The 21,030-nt window shown below is 44.8% G+C and overlaps 1 protein-coding gene across 7 annotated transcripts in view; it reads left to right on the forward strand.

Annotated features, from left to right (window-relative positions):
- The window catches only part of gli2a (GLI family zinc finger 2a), a 357,210-nt gene that overhangs the window by 27,946 nt on the left and 308,234 nt on the right, over nt 1-21,030 (forward strand). The window contains exon 2 of one of the 7 annotated variants that reach the window (XM_041200502.1): nt 10,691-10,887. The exons of the other annotated variants lie outside the window; for them this stretch is intronic. The gene's annotated coding sequence lies outside the window, so the exon portion shown is untranslated. The remainder of the gene's footprint in view (nt 1-10,690; nt 10,888-21,030) is intronic. 7 annotated transcript variants of the gene reach the window in all.

The raw sequence follows: 21,030 nt of genomic DNA on the forward strand, positions 1-21,030 counted from the left end.
ATTGACATCGTTCACGCTGCCACAGGTATTGCCAATAGAGGAATGATCATTTCTAAGCCACGATCGAAGGCACATTTCTCATGGAACCCAACAAAGATGTTTGCAAGAGCTGGGCTTGGAAGGGATCCAATGGCAACACCATCTCTTTGGGCACACATGGTGTCATTAAAGCTGAACCCAACTTCGATGGAAAGAACACCTAACCTCTTATGACTTGCATAATTCTGATTTTTTTTTTTATTCATTCAGAGGATGTGGGTTTCACTGGCTGGGCCAGCATTTATTGCACATTCCTAGTTGCCCTTGAGAAGGTGGTGGTGAGCTGCCTTCTTGAACCACTGCAGTCCATGTGCTTTAGGTACACCCACAGTGCTGTTACGAAGGTCGTTGGAGGATTTTGACCCAACAATACTGAAGGAACAGCAATATATTTCCAAGTCAGGGTGGTGAGTGATTTGTAGGGGAACTTCCAGGTGATGGTGTTCCCATCTATCTGCTGCCCTTGTCCTTCTAGGTGGTTGTGGTTGTAGGTTTGGAAGGTGCTGTGTAAGGAGCCTTGGTGAGTTGCTGCAGTGCATCTTGTAGATGGTATGCACTGCTGCTACAGTGCATCGGTGGTGGAAGGAGTGAATGTTTGTGGATGGGGTGCCAATCAAGTGGGTTGCTTTGTCCTGGACAGTGTCAAGCTTCTTGAGTGTTGTGGAAGCTGCACTCATCCAGGCAAGTGGAAGAGTATTCCATCACACTCCTGACCTGTGCCTTGTAGATGGTGGACAGGCTTTGGGGAGTCAGGAGGTGAGTTACTAGTCACACGATGCCTAGCCTCTGACCTGCTCTTGTAGCCACAGTATTTATATGGCTAGTCCAGTTCAATTTCTAGTCAATGGTAACTCCAAGATGTTGACAGGAGGGATTCAGTGATGGTTGGATTTTCTCTTGTTGGAGATGGTCATTTCCTGACACTTGTGTGGCGCGGATGTTATTTACACTTCTCAACCCAAGCCTGGATATTGTCCAGGTCTTGCTGCATTTGGACATGGACTGCTTTAGTATCTGAGGAGTCGTGAATGGTGCTGAACATTATGCAATCCTCAGCGAATATCCTCACTTCTGACCTTCTGATGGAAGGAAGGTCATTGATGAAGCAGTTGAAGATGGTTGGGCCTAGGACACTACCCTGAGGAAATCCTGCAGTATGTCCTGGAGCTGAGATGCTTGACCTCCAACAACCACAACCATCTTCCTTTGTGTTAGGTATGACTCCAAACAGCGGAAAGTTTTCACCCTGATTCCCATTGACTTTAGTATTGCTAGATGCCACACTCAGTCAAATGCAGCCTTGTTGTCAGGGGCAGTCCCTCTCACCTCACCTTGGGAGTTCGGCTCTTTTGTCCATGTTTGAACCAAGGCTGTAATGAGGTCAGGAGCTGAGTGGCCCTGGCAGAACCCAAACTAAGCGTCAGTGAGCAGGTTATTGCTAAGCAAGTGTCGCTTGATAGCACTGTTGATGACTCCTTCCATCACTTATGATCATGAGTAGACTGATGGGACAGTAATTGGCCTGGTTGGATTTGTCCTGCTTTTTGTGTACAGGAAATACCTGGGCAATTTTCCACAAAGCCGGATAGATGCCAGTGGAACAGTTTGGCTAGGGGTGCGGCAAGTCCTGGAGTACAAGTCTTTATTACTATTGCCGGAATATTGTCATGGCCCATCGCCTTTAGTGTATCCAGTGCCTTCAGCCGTTTCTTGATATCATGTGGAGTGAATCAAATCGGCTGAAGATTGGCATCTGTGTCGCTGGGAACCTCTGGAGGAGGCCCTGATGGATCATCCACTCGGCAATTCCGGCTGAAGATTGTAGCAAATGCTTCAGCCTTATCTTTTGCACTGATGTGCTGGGCTCCTCCATCATTGAGGATGGGGATATTTGTCCACCAGTGATTTGTTTAATTGTCCACCACCATTCACGACTGGATGTGGCAAGACTGCAGAGTTTAGATCTCATCCGTTGGTTGTGGGATCACTTAACTCTGTCTATCACTTGCTGCTTATGCTGTTTGGCACACAAGTAGTCCTGTGTTATAGCTTCACCAGGTTGCCACCTTATTTTTAGGTATGACTGGTGCTGCTCCTGGCAAGCCCTCCTGCACTCTTCATTGAACCTGGCTTGATGGTAATGGTAGAGTGGGGGATATGTAGGGCCATGAGGTTACAGATTGTGTTCAAGTACAATTCTGCTGCTGCTGATTGTCCACAGCGCCTCATGGATGCCCAGTCTTTAGTTGCTAGATCTGATCGAAATCTATCTCACTTAGCACAGCAATAGTGCTACACAACACGATGGAGGGTATCCTCAATGTGAAGGCGGGACTTCGTCTCCACAAGGACTGTGTGGAGGTCACTCCTACCGATAACGTCTTTTTTCCCTCATCATCTGCTGCAGATCCAATCTAGTAGGACTCATTTAGGACTCAGCCAGCTTGGTGAGTGGTGGTGCTTCCAAGCCACTCTTGGTGATGGACATCGAAGGCCCCCACCCAGCGTACATCCTGTGCCGTTGCCACCCTCAGCGCCTCCTCGAAGTGGTGTTCAACATGGCTGAGGGAGGGCAGGATGTGGTAATTAGCAGGAGGTTTCCTTGCCCATGTTTGACCTGATACAATAAGACTTCACAGGGTCCAGAGTCGATGCTGAGGACTCCCAGGGCAGCAACTCCCTGCCATTTGTATACCACTGTGCTGCCACAACAGGACATACCCAGGGGATCGATCTTCAATGAAGAGTACAGGAGGGCATGCCAGGAGCAGCACCAGGCATACATAAAAATGAGGTGTCAACCTGATAAAGCTATAAAACAGGACTACTTGCGTGCCAAACAGCATAATGGCTATCCTGACCAGATCATTTCATGCTGTATATCATGCATACTCATGAACGGGCCTAAGGTCGTCACCATCGGCCCTGAAAAGTACCCAATCTACCTCAGATTATCCTGGAAGGGCAAGGCATCTCAAAAATTTGAGCAACAGGTGAAGCTAGCTGCTTCACACTGCTACGATACAGTAGCAACATGAGTGGTATTTGCCACTAACAGGATGCTGCTGTCAAGCCAAAAAGACATTCTGCCTATCACATAAATGAATAATGTGGTATATGAATTTCAGTGCCAGTGTGATGCCAAGTATGTAGGCCATACATCCCGAAAACTGGCGGATTGTATCAAACAGCATGTCCCAGCCGCTGTTTGCAATGGGCAGGGTACAAACTGTACCCAACAAGTCTCTGCTTGCAAAACTCAACAAACTGGGCGGAATTTTCCATGCCTGCTGGAGTCGGGCGTCATGGCGGGCATGAGCGGACAATATGGCGAGAAAGCTAAAAATTGGTTTCATGACGTTGTGAAACCAGTTTGCAAGCGTCCACTCTGCCCATTAATGGCGGGCTGTGTTTCCCATGTCAGGAACCTCATTGTAATACATCTGCATATCATTAGAAGGCCAGCCCGCTGGAATCTCCCCTCCAAGTCGGTGGGAGAACAAGTCGGTGCAGAACACGTCTTGACAACTATGGCATGCAGAGGTCGGGAATTACCTCCAGTGCCGTGCCCACATCACGGGCATCTGAGGAGCAGAAGATGCTGAAGCTCGATAGCAGTAGGATCTTGAAGGAACATCCATGGCATGCTAGGTGGATTCTCATGGATATGGCTCTGCTGCAAAGCAGCTCACGGAAGGTAGAAAGTCACCATTGAGGGTCTACTCACAACGGATGATTGTCGAGGGGGTGGAGAGGAAGGTCCAGCTGTGTTTTGGAAAGAAAGATATACCAGGGTGGTGGAAGAGGAAGATCTAGGATCGACTGGGAGGGGAACGGTTGTCAGGGGAGGGGGGGAGTGAAGGTGTTGGGGGTGGGGGGGATGAGGTTGTTGGGGGGGGGGGTGAAGAGACAAAGGCATCGGGTGGGAGGTTGGGAGTGTGGGAGGGACTACGGGGGGGAAGAAGGGGTAACAGGTGAAGGCACCAACTGGAGAGGTAGTTGTAAGGGGTGTAAGGGAAGCAGTGCAGAGAGGGGAAGGACTGCAGAGAGGGGAAGTAGTCCAGGAGGAGGAAGGAGTGCAGGGGGAGGAAGGAGAGTGGAGAGAGGAAGGATCTGGGTGGGCAAAGGATTGTGGAGAGGGGAAGAAGTAAATGTGGAAGAAGTAAGACTGGAGGAAGGATTCGGGAAGGGGGAAGAAGTAACGCTAGAGGAAGGAGTCAGGAACGGGAAAGGATTAAGGGGGAGGAGTTGGGGGTTGGAAGGATTAAGGTGGGGGAGTCCGGGGGGAAGGAATCCGGAGGAGGGGGGATGTCCAGTTGATTGTGCAAGGGAGAGCTCTGATGAGCCTCCTGACTGCCTCCTGTGTGTGAACTGAGGGCTGGTGTGATATGAGGGCATGGTGAGAATGGCTAAGGGCAGTAAGGTGGGAGGGTGAGGGTTTGACGATAGCGATAGAAGGGACAGCAAACGTGGTTGGTGGGGACTCAGAGGCAGACACTGACACTGGGAGTGGGAAGGAGGAGGTTGGGGAGGTTAATGTGGATGGGGGTGGGATTTTCGGGAAGGAAGGGAACGTCAACGTTCATCTGGACATCCCTAAAGGAAAAGGTGGCTGGTAGGCCACGAAGGAGAGGTGGAAGGTGCTGTCAGGGGGATCGACAGTGATGGGGGAAAGGAAATGGGTGACTGGCGAAGGGGAAAGGACGGGGAAGCGACAGAAAAACAGTAGCACTACTGTGTTGGCTAAGTCGAAAGTGAAATGAGAGTCGTGGTGGGTGAGATCAGGTGCTTCATGAGAGTATGCCCAGGGGGTGGGCGGAAATGCAGGTCAGCTCAGAGGGACAACTGAAAGCGAACCTCAGCAGGCAGCACTGAAAATGTTCAGGACATTGAGATTAGTGTGATGCGGGAAGGATCTGCATGTGTGGGAGAGTGCTTGCACGAGGGTCCGATAGGCCCTGCCATGCTCACACTTCTCCCTCCAGAATCACTCGTGGGCTGGCTGCATCCAGCTGATCTGCTATTGGGGGCCTGTACTGGGAGGACTTGCAAAACCTTTCAATGAAGCTGAAAGATACCATTACATATTATTCAGTAAAGTGACAAAATGCGTTTACCCATGCAATCAACTGCGATCAGAACTTCTTAACTTTTGAATGCCTTAGACTTCTGTGTTGACATCCGCAGTAGGGGTGGAGACAGCCTGTGCAATGGTTGGCCCTGTTGCCTTCAGCGTGAGTCTTCAGGAGAGCCAATGCTTTGAGAACCACAATTTGCTTTGGCTGTCTTCCTATGGGCCAGTTGCTCCTTCTGCGCTGACAGAGGACGAGGTTGAGGGAGTCACAGGCAAAGGTGACTCAGAGGGAGCAGACAACCTCTCAGATCCCTGATTGGATGACCTAGGGTGTCCAGCTGCCGCTCCTCCCCTCTTTGGGTGCCCGAGGGCCGTGGCTAACTCCTTGAAGGGAAGGATATCTGGGGGGATAAAGAGCTGCCCCATTTTACCCTCACATTGCCAGTGCAGGAACTCTCCCATGGCTACTGTGATAGAGTGCAGGTCTGCACACATCCCCATGTTCTGCTTGACCAGGGTCACCATGGCGTCCTCCATCCTCCCCATGGAGACCTCCATATGCGCACATGTGGGCACCACTTCATCAGAGAGCAGGCGGACGCACTCCTCCAACTCGTGTGCCATTCTGTTGAGGGCTTCCAACTGCTCTGCATGATGTTCCCCTGCCTTCTGCTGACTCTCCAGGATGAGCCAGTTGGCCAAATCCAGAGGTTCTTCATCTGACTTGGTCCTCACAGATACCTCTTTCCCAGCAGTCCTGGGAGAGCTCAGGAGTTTGGCTGAGCCTGTCTCTTCCTGCTGTGGACACATGCCCACATGTGACCACCAGTTGGTGAACCTGACCCTGCTCTAGATCTAGGTCCCACCGAGGTATGTCTCTCTGCGCTAGTGGAGGGTGTAGGTAAGCGCTGTGATGGGTCTTCCAGGCTGCTTATTTCCAGTTCTCCATTGGAGGAGATGCCCTCTTGGCTGGAGGTGAGGATATGGATGGAGCTGAGGAATTGGTTTGCTGAGGGTGTCGGTTGCTTGTCAGAGCTGCCTGTGAACCAAAATAGAGATAATTAGTGCATGGCAGCACTCAAAAGCAGGACAGAGGGCACTCTAATTTGCTTTGAGAGAGAGGGATGATGTGGTACAGAATCCTCACGAGGTTGTTCGCTGCTGACCTCGCCGTTGCCACTGGCACAGTCCACGTCCTCACCAGTCAGCACGATGGCACGCTCCTCAAAATGAATGAGGGACTAATGTGGGCCACTCCACCCCCAGTCTGGGACCTCCTTGCTGTTGTGAGCCAGCTTCTCCTACATGAAAACAGATCGGGGGAGGTGGTGGGGGGGAGTGTAAACAGGGCACATGGCACCGCGTGGAATGTTTGGGTGGTGAGCAGAGACATGGCCAGGGTGAGGACGTGAGCTCGAGAGGGTATGAGCCTGATGGAGATGTGAGGGTGTGTGTGAGAGTTAGTGGTGTTGACCCTTGAGGTGTGGATGTGTGATGGGTTTGTGACTGTGAGAGTTGAGAGTGATGAGAAGAGTGACTTAGCCTGGCAGAATGGATGAGACCATTCATCCTGTTGTGGCACTGGGTGGCTGTCCCCTTTTGCAGGGCATTGCTGCAGACCACTGCTGCCACCGCCTCCCATGCTGGATTAGTGATGTCACTGCCCCTTCTCCGGCCAGAGCGTGGGTAGAGGACATCATGGTGGGCCTCCAGTGCGTCCAAAAGGCACTTGAGGGATGCGTCATTAAACTGGGGGGGGGCTGCAGTCTTTTTGCCTTTTGGGGCCATGTCTTCCATGCAGCAGTCCTGGGCTGGAAGCACTGAGAGGTGTGCACGCTGCTGCACTTTAAATATGGCGCCTGGTGTGATGAAGCGGTGAGGTGATGGTGTGGCGGGCAAATGAGAGTCTGCCCACTATCAAAATGGAATGTTTCCCAGGAATGCGTAATTGATGTGGCAGAATAACAGCGTGAGAAACCATCATTGTGGCCGGTGGGTAAAATGTCATTTTTCCCGCCCGCTACTGCACTTAAAAGTGCAAATCTGGGACGATTCTACTCAGTGTCTAACATTAGATGTGATTCTGTCATTGGACAACATTTGCTAAATAATCCTCAACGTGCTAAAACTTACATGGACAACTGATTTAAGATTGTCAGTCGGGCTCACAATGTGGTGCATCGGGATGTACTGGAAGTAACATACATTAATACACAGGGCCCTGTTCTTTGCAGAGAGAAAGAACATATACACACACTGCACCTGTTTTCGGCTAAACAAAATAAGTAATGGCCATTTGCTGATTCATTCCTCAGGGCAATGCCTTGACCAGTCAGAGGTCTGCCTGGTTCAAAATTTCAAACAATGCTTGGCGGTTAATTCTCAGTCACCATTAACTGGTGCACTCTCCGTGGCATTGCCTCTACTAATCACTGTCCACTTTCCAACAAATCACTCTCTTCTCATACAGTGGCATTGGTATTCTTGTGATTGTCCTGATGATTGCAAGCCAAAATGTCTTTTTTCAGCAATATTCAAGTTCCGTACTGAAAATTTGAAAGTCACTGTAGCCCCAGAGGCTGCACTCCCATGAGTGGGTGAGACAACTGGTGGTGAGTTTAACCTAAGAGGTCACCACACCTCAAGAGAGGGGCAAAGGCCGGGCCTTCTTGGATGACCTCCGCTGCAATGGGAATTGAACCCACACACTTAGTGTCCCTCTGCATCACAAACTAACCATCAAGCCAACTGAGCTAACCAACCTCTGGTTTGGTACTACCAAATGACTGTAGGTACAGTATCCTTGGAAAACTGTCCAGTCCTTGCCCTTGACACACCTCCTGGCCAGGATGGAGTTCATTGCATCATGAGACTTCAACTGAATTTTTCTTTAACCCTCAAAGTGTTATACTTACAATAAGATTCGTTCACCTGAGAAAGAAAAATAAACTTGGCAGCAGGAAGCCAGTTTCTCGTTTTGAATCCTCTAATGGAGACTGGGGAGGAAACACTGCAGAAATCCTGCCAATCCAAAGTAGCAAAATATATTTGGGTGTCTCTGTGACTGCAAGCACACCCCTGCCAGCAGTTCTTTTCAAATCTGCATGACCGGTCTCGTGTTGAATCAGTGAAATGTTGAGGGGGTGGGGGTGGAGGTGGGGGCCTGTGGGCAGCGGAAAGTTGAAGGTTATTGGTGCTGTCACATAGCCAGTGGCACAATTTTGTTTCCGAACAATCAAGCATCAGACACGAGGCATTCTTAGCCACTTTCATGCTGAAGACATCACAATCTGGTGCCAATTTACCAGCATGGAAGGAAATGCATATCTAAAATATTAATTTGGTATTGGTGGAGGGATGGGCTTTTGCCTATAAGGTTCCTAAATGGTGGCTAGGAAAATGGCAAATCTACTGGTGCCACTCCCAGGAAAGTCACACTTCATTAATAGTGCCGCATATCTCCGTGTAGTAATTGTGTGTAAAATCTTTCCTACTGTTTTAGGGGTCACGTGATTGTACTGACGAATCAGCCCTAAGCACTGGTAATCTTAGGGGTGGAGCTTTCTAGTCATGGACCTGGTTCACGCGTGTAGCTTCTTCAAGAGCTCTGTAAATAAAGTTATCTGTTTCAAGTAAGAAACCTGACCAGTACATCAAGTTTATTACACTCTGTGTATCGGTACTTTTCAAAATTTTTCTGCATGGAGAACATTATCCGTAGATTGCTATATTGCTGGGTAATCCTAACTTCTGAAAGTCAATGTTAGCTACTCAAAAAGCAAACAATGTTGAAAATTATTTTCATTCATGTTTTCAAATGCATGCATGGCCTTCCCTATCTCTGTAACCTCCTCAACTCTATAGCCCCCTGAAAACTCTTGTTCCAATTCTAGCCTCTGGCACATCCATAACTTCCTTCCCTACCTTGTGCCTTCAGCTGCCTATGCCCTAAACTCCAAAATTTCCTCCCTAAATTTTCTCTGTCTCCCTGCTCTACTCTTCTCCTTTAAGATAATCATTAAGACATACCTCTTTGACCAAGCCTTTGGTCATCTGTCCTAACATCTCCTTATGTCGCTTGGTAACAAATGTTGTCTTATAACGCTGCTGTGAAGCTACTGGGACATTTTACTATTTTAAAGGTGCTAATAAATGCAAGCTGTTGTTGTTTTCAGTAACAAAATTAAAATGAGAATAAAGCTACAAATAGCAAGGTAATATATTGGTTGAATAAATGAGATTAGAATAGTTAGGTACTTGTTTGACCTGTGCAGACTCGATGGGCCGAAGGGCCTTTTTCTGTGCTGTAGACCTCTATGACCATGACTATGAACTCCTGAAATACTGATGTTGGATGCTGGGTCCCGGATGGATAGACACCTTAATAATCTTACTGACCTTGAAATCACCTCATAGACTTTGAGACCCTCAGTTTGGAAAAACAGTGCTGTTTGTACATCAGACTGTAGGGACTTGGATTACTAGGAACCCCACCAACCTTACAGGTGGTAACCTCTTCCCTAAACCCAATACCCAGAGTGATGTCTACATGTACTGATAAAAACAAAAAAACTGCGGATGCTGGAAATCCAAAACAAAAACAGAATTACCTGGAAAAACTCAGCAGGTCTGGCAGCATCGGCGGAGAAGAAAAGAGTTGACATTTCGAGTCCTCATGACCCTTCGACAGAACTTGCCAAGTTCTGTCGAAGGGTCATGAGTACTCGAAATGTCAACTCTTTTCTTCTCCGCCGATGCTGCCAGACCTGCTGAGTTTTTCCAGGTAATTCTGTTTTTGTTCTACATGTACTGGGCAACTTAGTGACAGTGGCTTTATCAATAACCAATATCAATAGGAATTGCACTATGCCCCAATATATAAATCTGAAGTGCCAGGTCATCTGTCAGTTCCGGCATCCTTCTACCTACAAAAGATGATAGACACGCAGCAAATAAATCCACATCAGATGGGCTGTCTTTATATGGTGCACCTTTGCTGGTGGCAGAAAAGGCCAATCCTTCAGAAGCAGGTTCTGCCACAAGTGCCGCACATGAAACTACCAAGTGTTGTTGTGGGTTGTTGGCTTCGGTGTTGGCGTCTGTTGCCAAGCCGCTGTAGCCAATTGGATATCGTGGTGGTGCTACCCAGCCTACAGGAGGTGTGGCCATTTTCTTCAGTCATCAGCTACTGACTCCCATGTGATCTGTAACATGTACTTTATTCTGCACCATGCTCTAACAGCCGTGTTTACATTCTCATAGGACTATATTTTTTAGGAAATCAATTTTTGTACAAGTATCAGTTTACTCGTTTTCGCATTTGTTTTCTAATACCAACCGCATCCTGTTGGCATCAGCTATGTGTACACTGGAAATGTGGAATTTATTTCCGACATTATGACAGCTGATGCACATAAGTCGAGAACAGGGATTGGTCTTATTGAGCAAGGAAACCCGCAGTGCTTAAAGCCACAAGTGTGCGTTGGTAGGTCAGTTGTGTTTATGTGGTTTCCATGGTTTATTTATTTGTTTTTATAGTATGGACTCTCCCTCTCTTTTTCTTCCCTTTTGTTATAGATCTTGCCAAGCCACACACTCCCTGTTGGCAAGATGGCATGTAGGGAACCTACTCCCGACCCTCTGCTACATGGCGACACATGATTGTGGCCTGGTGATGAGTCTCCTAGTCTTGCCTGCATCATGGAGAGGAGCCAGGAATTTAAAAAACAGGGGTTGGAACTGCATTGCTCCAACAGACCAAGAGCTGAACCATGGTGGGGAGTTGTGTGTTTTGAGATATTTGCCCTATTGTAAGATATTGAGGTAATTATTTTTCCTCTGAGGAGCACTTTTTTCATCTGTGAGCCAGGGTTGTTCTCCTTGGAAAAGAGAAAGTTGAGAGAGCTGTGACAATCATGATCGGTTGAGGCAGAGCGGATAGGGAGGAACTGTTCCTGTTGTTGGAGGGGTCAAGAATCAGAATACTCCACAATGTAATGTGATTGGCAAAAGAACCAACAGCGATATGAGGAAAATCTTTTTTTAACACAACGATTGGAATGCATTGCCAGATTTAATCATGGCTTTCAAAAGGGAATTGGATAATTATTTGAAGAGAAAATATTCGCAGTGCTGCAGGGACAGAGTGGGGAGGTGGGACTAGTTTAGTTGCTCTTGCAGGGAGCTGGCATAGACATGATGGGTCAAATAGCCTCCTCCTGTGCTGTAATCATCCTGTGCTTCTAACAGAAGCTGATGTCTTTGAGGTCATACAATGGTAATTGCCATGACAAGCATATGACAACAAGTAGAAAGGAATAAGGAAGAGGTAGACTTTGATGTAGAGTGAGACAGATCAGGATTAAATTGGGAAAAAGCTGGCCCACTCAAGTTTAAAATTGTAAGTTCCTTTATGTGGAACAGATAATCTTCAGGTTCTCCAATGGGCAGACGATACACTCCTCCAGGTTAACAGTCAAGTGGTGAGGTTGAAAATGACTCTGCCGAGCTTAGTGGTACAGTGGAGCTGGTTTCAACCTTTAGTGCAAGATGGGTGGTCTTATCCGTTGTTGGCGAGGCCTGAACCATTTCAAGGATTGAGCTTCATTGACATGGATTCATGTGTAGTTGTGCATGCCAAGTTGGCACTGTGATGGGATTCACTGGTTTGAGAATGTAGAAAATCCACCGACATCAATGTGGAACAGGCTACCATGTTTTTAATAAGGCCAGGAGGAGCAATCCTGGTTGGGCAATAACAGTTAAGATTGGCCCCAAGAAGTGCTAGAGCCAAAAACAAAGTGTTTTTGTCTATGATTTGGTAAGGTATTTTACTTAGCCTTGGTCGTTTCCTAGAAACCAAGGAATGAGGGCCATTTAGCCCCTCGAGCCTGTTCTGCCATTAATTGAGATCAGGGCTGATCCGTGACTTAGTGCCATATACACCACTTAGCCCCGTATCCCTTAATATTTTTGGTCATCAGAAACTGATCAATCTCCGATTTCAAATTAACAATTGATCCAACATTGATTGCCATTTGTGGAAGAGAGTTCCAAATTTCTACCACCCTTTCATTGTAAAAATGTTTCCTAATTTTATTCCTGAAAAGTCTGGCTCTAATTTTTTGTTTATGTCCCTTAGCTGTAGACTCCCCAACCAGCAGACATGGTTTCTCTCTCTCTCTCTCTACCCTATCTGTTCCCCTAACACCTTGAAAACTTTGATAAAACTAACTCTTACCTTCTAAATTCCAGGGAATGCAACCCTAGTTTGTGCAATCTCTCCTCTTCTCTGGAAAATATTTCTCAGCCTGGTTGGTTCAACTTGGAAAGCATGCTTGAAGCCTTTGATGATAGATGGGCAGATAAGATTACTCCCACGGCTATTGGAAAAAAAGAAGCATGGTGCACTATAATGAGTGTTATGTACCTTTAATATGGAAAGCAAGGAAGAACTTGCATTTATATAGTGCCTTCCATGCCTCCAGAACATTCCAAAGTGCTTCACCAGCCAATGAAATACTTTTGAAGTGTATTCACTGTTGTAATGTAGGAAATCATACAGAATGATAGTAGAATATAGTGGTGCAATTAGACATCCAGTTAATTTAATTAAGAAGACCTGTAAACAGTTCTGTTAATAAGGGTACTGAAAAGACCAATATCACGTGTGCACTCTAAAGCAGCTGGCCCTCAGTGGCAGGGAAGTGAGTACATGGCCCTCATAGTCTGTTACTTTGTTACATGTGGCTTAGTTATGAGACTGTAGGCTAAACATGTACATAATCTGAAGTGTCATCACTGTTGTACTATAGGAAATGTAGCAGCCAATTTGTGAACAGCAAGGTCCCACAAATACCAATGTGGTAATGATCACGTAATCTGTTTTATTGATGCTGACTGAGGGATAAATATTAGCCAAGACACCAGGGAGAACTCCCCTACTCATCAAAGGAATAGTGCTATGGGACCTTTTACATCTGAGGGGGCAGACAAGGCTCAGCTTAACTTCTCATTTGAAAGCCGGACAGTGCTGCATTCCCTCAGTAGTGAATTGGGAGTATCAGCATAGATTTTATGGTCAAGTCTCTGGAGTAGGACTTGAACCTACAACCTTCTGATTCTGAGTGCTGCATTATGCAGCAGTCGTTGATTTTGGTTAGTTTCCAATTATTAAATATTCAAGCTTAATAGCCACTGTAAAATCTAAATTGTACAATTCAATTATTGCTGAAGAAAGAGACATGTCTAAGCTTTTCATCTTGTGCTCATGAGGACACTCGCAAGAATACCAGTATAATGGGGGAAACAACAACTTATACTATATGTGAAAAGAGTGCTGATTGGTTGGCAAGTGGTGTTGCCATAGAGAATGCACCACTGATGGTGACCGGCCAAGCATTTTTTGAAATTTAAACCAAGCAGCTTGACCCTGATTGGTCAAGGCACTGCCCTGAAAAATGAGTCAGCGAATGGCTGTCACTTATTTTGTTTAGCTGAAACAGGCACAATGTATGTACATGTTCTTTCTGTCTGCAAAGAACAGGGCCCTGTGTATTAACATATGTAGCTTCCAGTACATGCAGATGCACCACATTGCGAGCCTGACTGATGATTTTAAATTGGTTGTCAATTGTTAGCACATTAAGGATTATTTAGCAAATGTCGTACAATTACGGAATCACATCTATTGTTGGACATTGTTTTGAGTTTTGCAAGCACGGGCTGATTATGTACGGTCTGTACCCCGCCCGTTGCGAACAGTGGCTGGGACGTGCTGTTTGATATTATAAATTTAAAGCCTCATTCAGCAGTGTACATCTGCTGCCTTCTGAAGTCAAGGAAAGTCACTTAAAGCATGTGATAACACCAGTAGGCAGAAATGAAATGAGAGTTCTGTTTGGTCACTGGTGGCAACGCTTACTTGTATAGATATCTAGGCAGCTCAAAGCATTGCTAGAAACATAGGGAGTAAAAGCTCAAACTATGAGGTGATCGGAGGAAATGGTATCATTCAAATGAGAGGTTCAACTAAGGTTCTCAGGTGAATCATCAAGATCCCATGGCATTACTCAAAGAAGAATAGGATATTTCTTGTGATCTACTCAACATTTATTCTTTAACATCACCAAAAATAGATTACCTGATTACTTATCTCACTGCTGTCTTTGGGACCTTGCTGTAAGTGAATTGTGACTATACTTCAACAGGAATTAATTTGTTGTCGAACATTTTGGGATACCCTGAGGATATAAAAGGTGCTGTATACGTGCAAGTTGTTTTATTTTTCTAAACAATATCTCTAATATATATTTCCCATAAGACTACCTCACAGATTCTTCCTTTCCAGGCTGAAAAGTACAAGTTTCTTGAGGCTTTTACCACTAGGGATCAGTTTTGTATCTTATCTCTTTGCTGCCTTCCTTTGTTTCTTGGTAACTGGAAATGAACACAATATTCAAGCTCTTACCGTAGCACTGCATAGCTTGAATTACATCCCTATGTTATAAGAGCAACTACGCTTCAAAAGTAATTGATTAGCTGTAAAGCTCTTTGCAAAATCTTGAGATCATAAAAGGTGCTATTCAAGTACGTTTATTTTTCATTCAGGTTCATAACTTTCTGTAACTTCTATTCATTTGTTTACTTTTCCTATGAATGATACTAGCACTTCAAATATTATCTTCAGTGTCCCTGTTTATTTAAGTCTCTCTTGTGATATGCAAAGAATACATTTCCTCCATCTGGACATAATTCTGCTCCATTGCTTTCTACCTCTACCAATTTCTTACCCATTCCCAACATAAACCTTGGGTCTCTACAGCTTTGACATAAACTTAAAGTCTTCCATGTGGAACTTTGTCAAATGTCATTTGAAAATCAAAGTGTACCATGTCTTAGAGGGCTGCACAGTTCACCAGTATTATGGTTTCTGCACAGAAGAAGAGACGAGATTGCTTAAGCCAGATCTTTCACTCCTGAGTCCACATTGACAGCTGTGTGTTACGTTTTTATTGGACTGATAATTTTTGAGTTTACTCCTGATAATTATTTTATGGTTGGAGGTAAGCTAATAGGTCTGTAGCTGTCTATGCCTATTTTGTCCTCTCTTTGGAAAATGGGCACCGTATTAGGCATTTTACACTTTATTCCAATGTGTGAAATTCTATTTAATTTATATCAAAGTAAAGATGCCTTGCTGCAATTGTATTGACCCATAGTGAGACTGCACCTGGAGTATTGTGTACAGTTTTGGCCGTCATATCTCAGGAAGGATGTACCTGCCATAGAGGGAGTGCAATGGAGAATTAACAGATGAATCCATGGGATGGTGGGATTGGCTTATGAGGAGAGATGGAGGAAACTAGGCCTGTATTTTCTAGAGTTTTGAAGGATGAGAAATGATCTAATTGAAACTTACAAAATTCTTACAGGGCGTAACAGGGTAGATGTAGGTAGAATGTTTCCCCTGACTGGTGAGTCTAGATCCAGGGAACATAGCCTCAGAGTAAGGGGTAGGCCATATAATGCTGAGATGAGGTGGGGGTGGTGGGGGTGGTGGGGGAACACTGCACTGTTCATTTCTCTGATAGCCATGATCGAAAGATCTGGAAGAAATGCGTAGTAGCTTTGGGTTGAGGAAATCTTCTGCTCAGAAGATTCAGCTCAATCTGTTTATCCTTAGTTTCAATCGCATTTATTTCTGTTAGTATTTTTCATCACTTCTGACTATTACTGTTGTAGTACTAAAATAATTCTTTTTTCCTGTATTTAATCTCTGCCACTATGCTTTTATCTCGATTCGTCTCTGGCCCTCTGATCACCGTTTAGCGTGTTTCTGTATCTTTGTAGATTCATCCCAGTGAAGTCCTTCCTCCCTCTCTCTACAGGTTATGTAGAAGACATTTCCCTTCCTTATTTCACTTGTGAGCTTGTTTGTCATGTTTACTTAGTCTGAGTTTGTTGGCTTTAGGAACGTATGTGTCCTGAATGCTCAGCACTATTCCTTTACAGGTCTTCCAAATATCCTTCACTGAAATTTGTTGAGTAAACTGCTCCACTGCATTTGCTATAGTTTTAGCCACCATCTTGAATTTAACCTGACGCAAGTTGCCAAATTTTCAGGGACCTGATTGGGAGCAGTGGGATCAGAAAAAATGCCTGTCGAGTGGCCTGCCTAAAGGTCACATCTCCGTTTCCACCCTGGACCATTTTCATGAGGCTGGGGGAGAAAGCAGGCCACAGAGCCCACCTCCTAATAAGGAGGCAATTGACAGCACTGTGGCTCATTGAGAGCCTGTCCACGGTAAGTCTTTTAATTTTCATGGATGCAGTGGGACTTTAGCAGAGGTTACATTTTATACCAGCTGCTTGGAGAGGTGGTCCATGGATTGGAGGTAGGAAGAGTTTAAAAGGTAAGTTACATGGTTCTGTCTCCTTCATGGTTCATTATGAAATGCTGTAGCATGAGTTGTATCTGTTTAATAAGGTGCATCATGACGGTGCTGTGATTAGAAGCTGCAAATATCTCTTAAACAAGGTACTTGCCAGATTGTTACTTTTGCCACCGGGTAAGTTGTCAAATAAAAGATGAATATTACAAAAAATTTCATCTAACGGATAAAAAAGTAGAGTACATTTCACATTATTGAAAGGGTAGCCTTGTATTATAACAAAGTGTAAATGTGTAATCTTTTCCCATTGCTTTCATGCGTTCAGTCTTGACATCTGTTGAAATGGCAGTTCTGAAGTCTGCTTGTTTACTTTGGGAGTCTTATGGGCTCTTGGATGCAAACCAACTGCCTAATTGTCTTAACAACAGCCTAATTGTTTTACAAGTGGTTGGCTCTGTTTACTCCTGGTTTCACGAGCCTCTTCATTTACTTGGGAAGTTTTATGGGCTATTCAATGGCTTCCCTTTGTTATAAAAGAGCTTGTGAGTTCTGTTTGTATAGAAGATAATGGGGGAGGGGTTGAGAATCAGAGAGGTGAGGGGGACAAGTGGGGATGAGGGGGCCTTCATTCATTTGTGTCTTGGGCTTGCTGTCTCCAGGCCACATTAGGGCCTGGACCCCCAGAATACCCTGTCTCCCAGCAGTCTCAATATGGAAACAGAAAATGCTGGAAAAACTCCACAAGTCTGGTAGCATCAGTGGAGAGAGAAACAGAGTTAATGTTTCAAGTCCGTATGTCTCTGTTCTGCTTCACCTGCTCCACCCCTTCTTAAACAGTGTAAAATCCATCTACCTTTCTCCAGCTCTGAATAAGAGTCATACAGTCTCAAAACGTTAACTCTGTTTCTGTCTCCAGAGATGCTACCGGACCTGCTGAGCTTTTCTAGCATTTTCTGTTTTTTATTTCCGATTTCCAGCATCCGCAGTATTTTGCTTTTATTTTAGTCTCAGTATGGAGGTGTGTATAGGATGCAGGATTAGTGCCATCTCCTGATTCTTGCCTCTGACATGAAAATCCGACCCAAGATCTTAAGTATTTCTGATTTCCAGATCATTGCTCATTCTATAATGGCTCTCCACTAAGGACGCTGTAACAAACATTTGCTGCATATTTTCTGAGCCATTAGCAGTACACCAGGTCAAAATGGGCACTGCCTCTCAAATCTTTCTTGATATATTGGTTCATAAAGACATTATGTATTCCATTTGAACTTTAGAGCATTTGAAGTTTTCCAGTTTCTATTTGGCTGATTGAAGACTTCCATTTATATGGCATTCCTGATCTTAAATATACTTCCAATGTTTTCCTAGAGTCAATAGTTCCCCTTTTGCTGATTTGGAAATCTGTAGTCTACCTATCGTGTACACTCAAAATTTGATTTCATATTTGAGATGTCTAATCAGAGTAGGTCATCTTCCAGGTTTCACCCCCTCCACACGACCAATCAATCTACCTCCTGAACAAAAGCAACCTACTGCAGATGCTGGAAATCTAATATAACATATGAACATATGTATTAGGAGCAGGAGTAGGCCACTTAGCCATTTGAGTCTGCTCTGCCATTCAATAAGATCATAGCTGATCTGAATGTAACCACAACCCCACATTCCCGCTGTAATGACTCGATGGAGCAGACAGGTTTCAACCAGTAGCAGATAAACTTTATTATAGAGAGCTTTTCAGGTGCTATAGGCTTGAACAAGACTCTTGTCAGGAAGCCCCACCTCCCTGGATTGCCTGCGCTTAGGGTTAATTGATCGGAGCCTCCCAGAACTTCACGTGACTCCTGATAGACAGCAGGAGAAACTATATCTTCAGCTATTACGTTTCCTTCACTTTCGTTTTTTACAAATTCTATTTACAAGGAAACATTTGAATATCCATATATCTATATATCGACAGGATCTAGAACTGCAGCATGAGATACATCATTAGAAAGTGGCAGTTCTGGGTTTGGCAACTCTACAGAGACATCGGGCATGCCCATTCTAGGTCGACCTGTCACCTCAGGGATTGATGTTTCGACGTTAATCACAGGCGAGATAGATGGTTGTTGGAATGTCTCTTTAGCACAAATATAATCTACATGATTACGAATGATTCTGTTTTCCACTTATACTTGGAAAGATAATGGACCAGTCTCTGAGACAATGGTTCCAGGTACCCAACAAGGTCCACTTCCAAAATTTCACACGAATACCGTGTCACCTACACTTAATTTGCAAGCTTTGCCGTATATATTATGGATCAATTTTTGATTACACTGATTCCACTCTACCTTCCCCTCTAAATTTGGAAATACCAGACTTAACTGTGTACGGCAGCAGCATTTCAGCAATAATTCAGATGGTGTTGAACCCGTAGTCGAATGTGATGTTGTAGGATAACTGAGAAGAAAGTGGGAAGTCGAGATTCTAGAGTACCTTCTGATAACCTTTTCATTCCTGATTTGAAAGTTTATACAGCTCTCTCGGCTAAACCATTCGATGAGGGATGGTAAGGGGCTATTTTAATATGTCTGATTCCATTCAGATTCATGAATTTCTGAAACTCTGTGCTGGTAAAGGCTGTACTGTTATCAGAAACGATGATTTCAGATAGGCCCATGTATGCCAAAACTACGATGCAACTTCTTGATAGTTGCGCTCAATGTTGGTGATCTGACTTTCATATACATCCATCCATTGAGAATGTGCATCTACAATCAACAAAAACATGGTACCTACGAATGGTCCTACAGAATTGATATGTAGTCTAACCCATGGTTGACCAGGCCACTCCCACTGATGCAGGGAAGCTGAAACAGGCAACTTCTGTTGTTGCTGACAATGCTTGACCATGCTTTCAATGTCACTGTCAATGCCTGGCCAACAGAAATAGCTTTGCGCAAGCATTTTCATCTTTGATATGCCTGGATACGCACTGTGAAGCTCTGTCAAGAGTGGTTCCCTTCCTTGTGGTGGGACGACAACTCTTGTTCCCCACAACAAAATTCCGTCTTGACAGCTTAGCTCTGTTTCTGGTGTGGAATGTTCTCAAATCTTCATATACAGGCGAATTTGACCATCCTTGCAAAACAAAGTCTCTGACTTTCGACAATATTGGATCTCTGTTCGTCCATTTTCTAATTTGCTTCTCACACACAGGCGAAGAGTCCAAGAAATTCAGTAATAGCACAACACCGGAAGGCAAGTGGAATGTTGGCCTTTATTTCAAAGGGAATGGAGTCTAAAAAGAGGGAAGTCTTGCCAAAACTATACAAGGCGCTAATTAGACCACACCTAGAATACTGTGAACAGTTTTGGTCCCCTTATCTAAGGAAAGATATACTGGTATTGGAGGCAGTCCAGAGAAGGTTGACTAGGTTGACTCGGGTATGGAGGGAATAAGTCTTCTTGGATGTGGAGGGGGTTCTCGAGGCATAGCCAATGGGCCTTTCTGATCCATTTTCCATTCTATGTGATAACACAGCTCCTACACCATAAGGAGAGGCATCACATGTTAATACCAACTCTTTCGATGGCTTTTATTGTACCAATAAACACAAATATAACAGTTTCTTTGCTTTCACAAAAGCTTCTTCCTGTTGTGAATTCCATGACCAACGGTGATTCTTTTTTAACAACCAGTGTAATGGCACCAACACAGTTGATAAGTTAGGCAAGAAGCGGCTATAGTCGTTGATCTTACCCAGGAGGGCTCGAGTTCACTTACATTGGATGGTGAGGTTGCATCTTTGATTGTCTTAACTTTCTCTTCTACCAGACGTAAACCCATGGTGTCCACCCTGTGATCCAGGTAAGTAACTTGTGGCACTTGAAATGTGCATTTTTCCTTCTGTAACCGTAAGCTGGCTTCCATGAACCTTCTTAGCATCTCCTCCAGGTTGGCCAAGTTTTCAGTCTCAGTTGATCCTGTGATCAGAACATCATATAGGTACATTACCAACTGGGAAAGTCCTTGCATTGTTCTCTGGAAGATAGTGCATGCAGATAATACTCCAGAGAGTAGGCGCATATACTGATAAAGACCCTTGTGTGTGTTAATAGTCACGTATTCTCTCGATGTGCTATCCAGTTCTAATAGTTGTAAGTGTGGCTCATATCCAATTTGTATAGGATTTGTCTCCGGCCAGCTTTGCATATAAGTCATCTATCCTTGGAATGGGGTACTTGTCTAATTTTGCTGCCTTATTCACAGTTAATTTATAGTCCCCACAAATACATATTGTTTGTTCAGGCTTAACCACCGGAACTATAGGTGTTGCCCACTCCGAGAATTGGACTGGTTGGATAATGCCCAGCTTTTCTAACCGGCACAGTTCTGTATTCACCTTCTCCTTCAAGGCATAAGGCAAAGGTCTGGCCTTAAAGAAACGTGTTGTCGCCCGAAGATCCACAAAAATCTTGGCCTACACACCTTTTAACTTCCCTAATTCATCCCGAAGTACCATGTCATGTTTC

The sequence above is a fragment of the Carcharodon carcharias genome, chromosome 12 (assembly GCF_017639515.1).
Source record: "Carcharodon carcharias isolate sCarCar2 chromosome 12, sCarCar2.pri, whole genome shotgun sequence".
Classification (NCBI taxonomy): domain Eukaryota; kingdom Metazoa; phylum Chordata; class Chondrichthyes; order Lamniformes; family Lamnidae; genus Carcharodon; species Carcharodon carcharias.